The following is a 10,281-nucleotide window of genomic DNA, read 5'->3' on the forward strand; positions in this document are numbered from 1 at the left end:
CTAGCTCTAAAGACGAAAGGAGAACTCCACGGAATGCCCCGGGGCCAGGGGACAGCACGCAGCTCACACTGCAAGGGCGGCCGAAGCTGGACTCAGACTTCATTGCGAAGGAGTGGATGAGCCCCCCCGGAGGGGGCAGTTTCACCGGGACGCCCGGGCCCAAGCCCGTCCACGGTCGCGGGCAAGCAGGAAGCGCTCCTTTGGGGTGCAGTGGCGGCAAGGCAGAACGGGAGCCCACCCAGCGCGTGCAGGGCCTGCGGCACGCAGTGTCGCCGTCAGGACCCGCTGGCCGAGGGAACGCGTGCTGTCAGCGCGCAGCTGGGCATCCCCACCACCGCCTCGCAGCAGGACCGCGAGAATCAAAAAGCGCAGCTCCCAGAACCCGGAGACATTCTTTCCTCCTGCAGGGTCCCCGCGGCGCCCTCTGCTGACAGCGCTTAATGCTGCGCTGGCTGCGGAGGACCTGTCGCAGAGCAGTCAGGCAACAAAGTGGTAACAGTCATCACGTGAGGAAAGCCGCTGATTGACATGAAAGGCGGGGATTGAAACACAAGAATTAAGAAAAGTGTAAGAAATAGAGACAATGCAAAGAACCACACAATAAAACCCAATGTAATTAATGTTTTCATCAAAGAGAAGATATTGTCTTCATGGAAAAAGAATAAGAGGCTATAAACATGAATATGTCTAAAAAGAAACATTGTTAATTAAAAATATCATTTCAAAAGCATAAAGTTCCACAGAAGTGTTAGAATTTAAAGTTGAAGAAATCTTCTAAAAAGAAGCAAAGGATAAAGAAATGTAAATGGTATGGAAAATATATGAAAATTAGAAAGTTAATCTAGATGCATAATAATATTTCTAAAAAGAACAAAGAGAGAGCAGAAGGGAGGAAATTATCGAAGAAATAATTCAAGACGATTTCTCGGCACTGAGAGATATAAGATTCCAAATTGAGATGGACCTCAATTGTCTTGCAAAAGTGTCCAGCAAAAGGAATGGAGCCCAAGGCATATCATCACGAATTTTTAAAATACTAGAGGCAAGAGACAAATCCCAAAATTGGACAAAAGGAAACAAGAGGTCACATATCAAGACTCAGACAGCATAGGGCTTTTCTACAGCAGCACTGGAAGCTAGAAGATAGTGGAGCAGTGCTTTCGAAATTTGGAGGTAAAATCTTGCAACTTGGAATTCTATTCTCAGTAAAACTATTAATCAGGTGTAATAATAATAAAAAAGACATTTTCAGACAAAATTTCTCTCCCTTGCCCCTTTCCTTCGGAAGTTTCATCAAAGTGAGGGATCCTCCAAAGAATGTGTTAAATACAAACCCCAGGATGCTCTTGGAGGGACACCCCAGGAGGTAGCTATGCAGGAGAACCAGGATCAGCAGGTTCAGATCAAAACAGAGTTTGGGGCCAAGACCTTGGAAATAAAGAAAATTCCTTTGCCTAGCTATGAAAGGATGTCTCCAAGAAAAGATGAAATTGATTAATTATAATGCACTTGGTAGGAGAGAAAAACTGCACTTCTGGAGAATTTGGTGGCAAGTTAGTGACAAATTCGTAGACGAGTGATCAAAGGAAACCCTGGCAGATCTAGAAAGTGCTGGATATCATTCCAAAAGGCACAGCTCAGGACGCGCTTCCTCAGCTCTTCTAAAGATTTCAAAAGCTCTTAATACCCTTCGTAAAATCTTTACCTGTTTAGTACACCTAGAGTAATCTTTATTTCCTGCACTGAACCCTGACTGATATAATTTATTATTAAGAAATAGACACTAGGACAAACTAGGATGGACAGCAAGAAAGAAAAAAAGAAATGGGAAGACAAAAGCCCACTGAGGTGCTCGCTTTGGCAGCACAGATACTAAAACTGGAAGGATACAAAGAAGATGAGCAGAGCACCTGCACAAGGAAATTATTTTTAAGAATGGAGCATTGAAATGTTCACTTCTAGGAAGAGAGAATTAGAGGTTGGTACAGGGACCAGAGCTTTTGGTTATAAATCTTGAAGAGCTATTTGGCTTTTTAAATTATATACGTGTATAAATTTGGTAAATATTTAAAATAGTTAAATAAAAACTCACTTAGGAGATATTATACATTAGAACACTAGGACATGTACTGGGTTTAAAAAACAAACAAAACTCCACCATCATGCAGACTGTCTCTGCTCTTAAAAAGTGGCATCTGAATATATGTCATTACAATGTGTTAATAAACTAGGGAAATAAAATCAATGCATTATTTAAAAAGTGGCATCTGGTATTCCTACATTCTGGAAAATGTACAAATGTATAATGGGAACAGTTCTCATAAATGTAGAAGCCTCCTAGTTTTCCTGCCAATGCACTGTAGACTGTCTTCCTTTACCCCTTCACCCTGGCGTCCGGCGACTGAGCGCCACGCGGTCTGCACTTCTATGTACACACAGCACCTCGCATTCCTACCAGACAGCCAGGGAAATTTCAAGGCCCTACATTCTCCACCACTCCCTCTGCTCCTCTCGGCTCTGATTTCTATCCCTGCAAACCCAAGACTTCCTTAGCCTCGTGCCAATGGAGCTGCCATGGTCACAAATAAGCCTGCGGCCCTGGGGCCTGTGAGGTCCACCACGCTCCAGCCTCCCCCAGTCTTGGCCTGAGCCCAAGAGAAAGGCAGCTGCTCTGAGGTTTGAGACTCTCCAGTGACTCAGCCCTAATTCCCAGGGCCCTGTGCCTACACCCTCCTCAGTTCCATCTTCTAGAATATGCCAGATGGGGGTCAAGTCTTCAAAGATGAGATAACCAAGATTCAAAATCCTAAAATCCTCCATTAGCACCTACCAGCTGCAGAGCCCCCCTGGGCTCCTGAGGGAGACGTGTGAGGCAGACGCTCCAGGCAAAGTCATTCTTTAAGGCGGTGCCATGGGGATTACCCAGAGCCACCTCCTGCTGGTGAAGGACACCTTACGCCTCTTATGGAGGCCGGAGCAGAAGGACTCCTGGGACAGGGGACAGGGCAGGCTACACATCCCTGCCTCTTGTCTAGGCAGAGTCGTTGGTTCACAGATCCAGTTGTTCACTAATCCAGTTCACTAAGGAAGGAAGCCAGAAATGACCTCAATTTTTTATAAAGATATATTTTTAATGTCCCCCCTCCTTCTCTCCTTTCTCCCTCTCTTCATCCTCTTCTATTTCCTCTACTTTCTACTCTTTCTTTCTTTCTTTCTTTCTTTCTTTCTTTCTTTCTTTCTTTCTTTCTTTCTTTTTCTTTCTTTCTTCTTCTTCTTTTTTATTTTTTCTTGAGACAGTCTTGCTCTGTCACCCAGGCTAGAGTGCCATGGTATCATAATAGCACACAGCAACCTCAAACTCCTGGGCTCAGGCGATCCTTCTGCCTCAGCCTCCCGAGTAGCTGGGACTACAGGCGCATACCACCACCCAGGCTAATTTTTTCTATTTTTAGTAGAGACAAGATCTCGCTCTTGCTCAGGCTGGTCTCGAACTCCTGAGCTCAAGCGATCCTCCCGCCTTGGCCTCACACAGTGCTAGGATTACAGGCATGAGCGACCACGCCCTGCTCTCCTCTTCTTTTCCTTCTTCTCTCTTTTTTTTTTGAAATAATTAGAGATTCACAAAAAGTGCAAAAATAGTACAGAGATGTCAATCACCCCACTTGCCCCGATGGTAACAACTTACCTACTGTGGTATCTTACCAAAATGAGGAATCAGTGCATATTTTTCTCAGGGAATTGGGTTGCAGTAGGAGGATTTGGTACTTGAGACACCAGAAGTCTCTTTCTGTCTACCATAGCTAAGGAAATAGGCTCATGGTTTTCAAAGGGTGGTCCTTTGGAAGGGGAGTGCTTTGAGTCCACCCAAGCCAATTTTTGTGGACAAGTCTGTGGTTTTCTGGCCTAGTTTGTTTGCGAAGGGCTGAGAATTACTGGAGAGGCAATAAATGGAAATGTTCCTGCAGACTGTCACTAGAGAGAATGGAACTGATGGATGCTGAAGGATCGTCCAGGGACATAGCCCTCAGCAACGAGGAGAGCCAAAAGGCCAGCACAGCTGGCTACAGGAGAACTTATTTAGATAGTTGGTTTTTTGTTTTGTTGTTTATTTTTTTGAGACGAGGTCTTACTCTGTTGCCCACACTGGGGTGCAAGTGACATCATCAGATTAAATAGCTCACAGCAACCTCAAATTCCTGGGCTCAGGCGATCCTCCTGCCTCAGCCTCCCAGGTAGCTAGGATTTCAAGTTGTACTCCACCACACTTGGCTAATTTTTTAATTTTTCACAGAGACAGGATCTCATTAAGTTGCCCAGGCTGGTCTCAAACTCCTGGCATCAAGCGATCCTCCTATGTCGGCCTCACGAAGTGCTAGGATATAAACCTGAGCCACTGCACCCGGCCCTGGATAGTTTTTAATGAGAGACATGTCTCACATAAATGGGTTTCCTAATGAAATCAGACTTTGATGGTGGAAAACATCATTAAAATGGAGGAAACAGCAGTCTATTCTAGCCCCTGAGAGTAACTAACTTATGAAGTCCCTTCTTATGAGACATACTATTCTCTTTTAGGAAGATGGGCATAGAAGCACAGGAACTCAACTCTATGTGTTAAAATATGGATTTCTGGCTGCTCTTGGCAGGGACACAAATGACAGTGGTTTAAATAACAGAAAAGTTTTTCCCACCCTTCGATCCAGGCAAATGAGGACCCTGCCCTGGGCTCCATGATTTAGAAGGACCTGCTCTACCATCCCCCACCTCATGTGACAAGAAGCCAAGGGGATAGACCTACCGACAGAGCTTGCACTGCTTCTTCTAAACGACATTCTAGGTACTTGGGACCCCTGAATTCCTGGCACAAATGGCCGCAGCCTGCGTCCAAGCTTGCGCGGCCTCGCCCTGGGGCCCATCCCCCCACGGGTGTGCCCTGCTGCTGTTGTGCCCACTCTTGGGCCCAGGATAACCGAAGGGCGGCTGTTTTCGGAGAACGGTGTGGGGCCGGAGCTTGAGGAGCCTTGTATTTTCAGGAAAAAGAAGTAGAGTAGACTGCAGGTAGGGGACCCAGAGCTGGCTTTCCTCACTCTGCCACATTCTGCCACGGAACTATGGGGAGTCCCAGAATTCTAAATTCAAGCCTGGATGTCTTAGACTAGATTCCCCAGAAAACAGACTGTAAGATAGATTTGCATGCAGAAAGTTTATGGGGAGTACTCGGGATGAACGCTTTGAAGGGCTGAGAGAGACAGGACAGGGAGAGAGAAACTGAACTGTGATGAGGCTGTAAAACAGGGCTTAGCCTATCCCACTGCGGGGGGTGGGGGGCTGAGGGGGCCCTCTGGCATTGGGATTGTTACCCAGGCCTGAGGCAAGACCACTGAGGCTTTGCATACCCTATCTACCAGTCAGTGCTTGTGCGCTCCCCCAAGGAGGCGAGGCATGGTCTTGGGCAAGGCAGCTCTTTTCAGCTAAGGGCAATTCCCAGAGAAGGAGCTGTCACAGCCAACACTCTTGGCAGCTGGGGAATGAGTGACTTGATCCTAAAGGCAGAATATAGGTGGCAGACGACAGTGCCTGCTACATTCGCCTACTAGGTCAATATGAAGGTATTTATCAAGACAAAAGATAAAAACATATTTAATATAGTAATTTACTTATTTCACTTGTAACTTTTAAATCTTTAGTCCTATGGTATGTGGGTCTTCATTTGTACTATTACTCTAAGCCCTGCAAATATTAGGGGTGAGCCTGTCACTGTCTCTCTTATAATGGTCCAGATAGTGGCAGTTCAAGACTGATACAATAGCTTCATAATGAAAATCTGCAATCCAGGCTACTTCCAGCTTTCCACTCTGACTACCCATAGGAAAGGGCTCTTAGTCTCACTATTTATTTTTTATGTATTTTATTTTATTTATTTTATTTTTAGAGACAGGGTCTTGCTCTGTTGTCCAGGCTAAAGTGCAGTGGCGTGATTATAGCTCACCGCAACCATGAACTCCTGGGCTCAAGTGATCCTTCTACCTCAGCCTTCCAAGTAGAGGGAATACAGGTGCACGCTACCACTCCCAGCTAAATATTCTCACTATCTAGATGAGTTTAGCCATAGTAATCACATCCCAAGCAGGAGGTTGGACAAGGAGGGAAAGAAGGAATAAGGTTCCTCCCATTAAGGGTATTCCTTGAAATCGCACACATTACTTCCTCTCTCATTCTGTTAGCTAGAAAGTGTTCACTACTGGGCTGCAGTAAAGGCCAGGAAATGTGAGATAATCTAGAGGGCCATATGCTCAGCTAGGAATGAGGGATTCTAGTACTGTGAGAGAAGGGGAGAACGAATGTCAGTCCCTACTACACATTTTCCCTTCGGCCCCTCTGAGCACTCCCCAAGAACATTCAGGAAGTAAGACAGACTGCAGCCTGGACTGCCGAGTAGGTGCTCCAGGCTTCATCGTCAGATGCGGCTCAGTAGGAATTCAGCAGACTCCATTCTAAAAGCCCTCCTGAGTATCCACCCAGGCCCAGCTGGCTGCTCTTGGTCTTACTATACGGAAGGCAGCTGAGATCAGCCACACCCTGAGATCTTCCTTATGATAGGGAGGGGGTGAAACCAGGCTGGAAACAGATAAGACGAAGACAGGCAGATGTAAGTATTGGAAAGCCCAGTTATGTTCTATTTTTGTCTTCCACAAGGAATCTAACAGGAAGGTTCGACATTGCCTCAAAGATGAGTTAGGGATATTTTCTTAGGCATGGTGGCTCACACCTGTAATCCCAGCACTTTGAGAGACTGAGGTAGGAGGATCACTTGAGGCCAAGAGTTCGAGACCAGCCTGGGCAAAAAAGCGAGACCCCGTCTCTACAAAAACAAAGCCAACAATAACAATAAACCATACACACACACACACACAATAACAATAAACCATACACACACACACATACACACACGGAAAAGGTATAAAGGACTATTATTCAGCCATAAAAAGAAATTATGTTCCAATACATGCTATGACATAAATGGATCTTGGAAAAAATATATACTAAATGAAATAAGCCAGACATGAAAAAACAAACATTGTATGATTTTACTTACATTAACTATTTAAAAGAAGAACATCCAGCTACTCGGGAGGCTGAGACAGGAGGAATGCTTGAACCAAGGAGTTTGAGGCTGCAGTGAGCTATGATTGCACCATTGCACTGCAGTGAGACACTGTCTCTAAAATAAAATAAAATAAACTAGGGATGCCATAGAGACAGAAGTAGATTAGCGGTTACCAGGGGAAAGTTACTGCTTAATGGGTACAGAGTTTCTGTTTGGAGTGATGGAATATTTTGGAAATACATAGTGGTGATGATTGCACAACACTATAAAATGTAATTAATGCCACTGAATAATGCATTTAAAATGATTAAAATGGCAAGTTTTATGTTATATATATTTTACCACTGTAAAAGACATTTGAACAAAATTGGCTTTCTAAAAGAGTTTAAAAAGTGGAGAAGAGGCTGGGCGTGGTGGCTCACGCCTGTAATCCTAGCACTCTGGGAGACCGAGGCAGGAGGATCGCTCAAGGTCAGGAGTTTGATACCAGGCTGAGCAAGAGCGAGACCCCGTCTCTACTAAAAAATAGAAAGAAATTAACCAGACAACTAAAAATATATAGAAAAAATTAGCTGGGCAGGGTGGTGCATGCCTGTAGTCCCAGCTACTCGGGAGGCTGAGGCAGGAGGATCACTTGAGCCCAGGAGTTTGAGGTTGCTGTGAGCTAGGCTGACGCCACGGCACTGTAGCCTGGGCAACAGAGTGAGACTCTGTCTCAACAACAACAAAAAAGTGGAGAAGAGAAAATCATATTTTATATATATGGTATAAACTTAATGGCATAAAAATAAAGAAGCAAAGCACAAGAGCTAAAAGGACAAGGAAATATCGAAACTGGTGAAAGGAAATAGTAAAATGACAAAATAATAAAATACTCTAAGCAATCTAAAATAATACAAATGAATAAAGACCCTAGGGATAGGGAGAAAGCATTTTATATTTGAAGTCAAAATTGGTCCCTGTTCAAAAGTTGTGAGCCCTTCTGGTGAAACATGAGGTTCTTCAGGTGCAAAGAGCAGTCCAACCTGCGGCATGTGTCCCCAAGGCGGGGTGCCGGCTGCAAGCCTGAGCGGGCCCACGGCTCCTCGCCTGCCGGCCCCGCCGCCTCCGAGAAGCTGCCACAGAGAAGATAAAGTCCCCGCGCCCCTGGGCGGACATCAGCCCAAGCACTCCAAGTGCCGAGAGTGGGAAGAAAGAAAGGGAGAACAAGGAGAGAAAACAGAAGGAAGTGGCAAAGGACTGGGGGTCGGAGTGATACACACAAGGCGGGAACCGCGGGACAAAAGACGGAGGCGGCGCTGAGTGGAGAGCGCGACCCCCAGCGGTGCGACCCCCGCCCGGCTCCTCGCCGGCTGCCCCGGGCCCAGCCCCCACTGCCTCGTCTGGGAAGTAGAAGCTGTAGCTGCTGCTGTAGCTGCTCCTTGGCTTTGGAGACTGGAGCGCCTTTGGGGAAGTTTGGGAGGCAGCTGGGGACTCGGGGTCTGACCCGGGAGCAGGCAAGCCCGCAGGCGCGCTTTGTGCCTGTCTGAGCTCCACCCCTGTCCCGCAGGGTAATTTTACAGTTCTCAGTGTCGCCGCTCCTGTCCTGGGAAGGGCACCCCTTGCCCGAGCCCCCACACGTCCTCTGGGCCCCGGCGCCCCACGAGTGGGCGCGAGAGCGCGGGCGGGCCGGGTCTCCAGGCAGGGCGTACCTTGACAGGACTGACGGTCCGTCGCCAGGAATGTCACGGAAGTCGGATGAGATCGCGGGTCTGATGCGGCAGACGTGAAAGGTGAACGGTATTTGCTGTCGTTCTGCCTAGAGGAGAGATCCGAACCTGACCAGGGGGGTTGGGTTTGCGCTCTCTCTTATTTACTCGGCTGGAAGAACTCGCAGGTGGAGGAGGTCCAGTCCCTAAATCTCAGTGTGCAGAGAAGCTGGGATTTTCATGGGGGACAGGGATGTAGCGGGTGGATTTAGGTGTCATTGTGGGCAGAGTCGTAGGGACAGGAGCTGTGACCACAGAGAGGTGGCGCTGCGCAGTGACTTCAGGCAGAGGGAGCGGGCGAAGCAGGTGCTAGAACGCGGGGGCTCCGCACCCAGCCAGCCGTGACGTGCGCTACCGTCCGCCTTCCCGCTCCCACCGGCTCCGGCGCTTGGGGCCCGCGCGGCGCCGGCCTCGCCGCCCTCTAGCGGGGGACGCGGGGGGACGCGGGGTGGCGGCCGCGCGGCTGCCCCGTCCCCTCTTTCAAAGGTGACTAATCCAACCCACCTCACAGCTGCAGTGAGGGTAATTAATGCTTATAGTCTTGGCAGTAATAGGCATGGCAATCGTCGCAGTAGCTGTGCTAAATGATTTACATGAGTCACCTCATTGAATCCACACGAAGAGGGAGGTGGTACCATTATCCCATTGTACCAACGAAGACACTACTTACTGCTTAGGGAGCTTCTCTCGCCTGCCCGGGGTCAACAGCTACTGCTGCCAGATTAAATGTGTTTCTACGATAAACTGCCGAGTGCCCTGAGGCCGTTCCTTGGAGCTGGTTCCTTTCCCTCGACTTCCCCTGGAAAGCCTCGTTTGCTGTTCATGGCAAATGGGTTTGCCCCCATAAAATGAGTTCAGGGAGTTGGCCGGACTGCGTACCCAGGGAGCTCCCTTCTGAGCTCTGGAACAATCCCCACTGGCAGGAAAGAAACTGGGACAGACACAAGGTTATATTGCTGGATCTCCAGGGTAGGAGCCATTTCCCTCCTGAGGTGAAATACGGAAGTTCCTGGGGTTGTGGAGGAGTGTGTTCCTGAGAACATCTTTAGGTGGGATTTGTATGTAACCCGGATCCCTGGTGCACAGCACATATCCAGTAATGATAATGATCGTTCCATATGGCTCATATGTGGTAATAACACAGTGTAATACTGTAATGATAATAACACCCCTGTACTGTAATATAATCATAAGTCACAGAAGCTATTGTGCTCCTTCTTTTAATTCAAACAGAACATAAAAACAAACTCATACAAAAACTTTAGATAGGAGCTGGGAGAAATTTCAAAAGAGAATGACGCTCACCGTTGCATCAGCTTCTTGCTCCCTGGAAGGGCGTTTGTGACGAAGCAAGCAGCTGACCTTAGCGGGAAGATGATGGAGGTGGCACTGGAGAGGCCCGAGCGGGAGCCGGAAATCAGGGTT

At 47.6% G+C, this 10,281-nt stretch overlaps 1 non-coding gene across 1 annotated transcript; it reads left to right on the plus strand.

The window, feature by feature from the left end:
- The first annotated feature begins 1,848 nt into the window (after nt 1-1,848).
- Nucleotides 1,849-1,955, plus strand: LOC123633705. The gene has a single exon (XR_006733724.1). It is a non-coding gene; the product is annotated as a U6 spliceosomal RNA (small nuclear RNA).
- The last annotated feature ends 8,326 nt before the right edge of the window (nt 1,956-10,281 follow it).

The sequence above is a fragment of the Lemur catta genome, chromosome 2 (assembly GCF_020740605.2).
Source record: "Lemur catta isolate mLemCat1 chromosome 2, mLemCat1.pri, whole genome shotgun sequence".
Lineage (NCBI taxonomy): Eukaryota > Metazoa > Chordata > Mammalia > Primates > Lemuridae > Lemur > Lemur catta.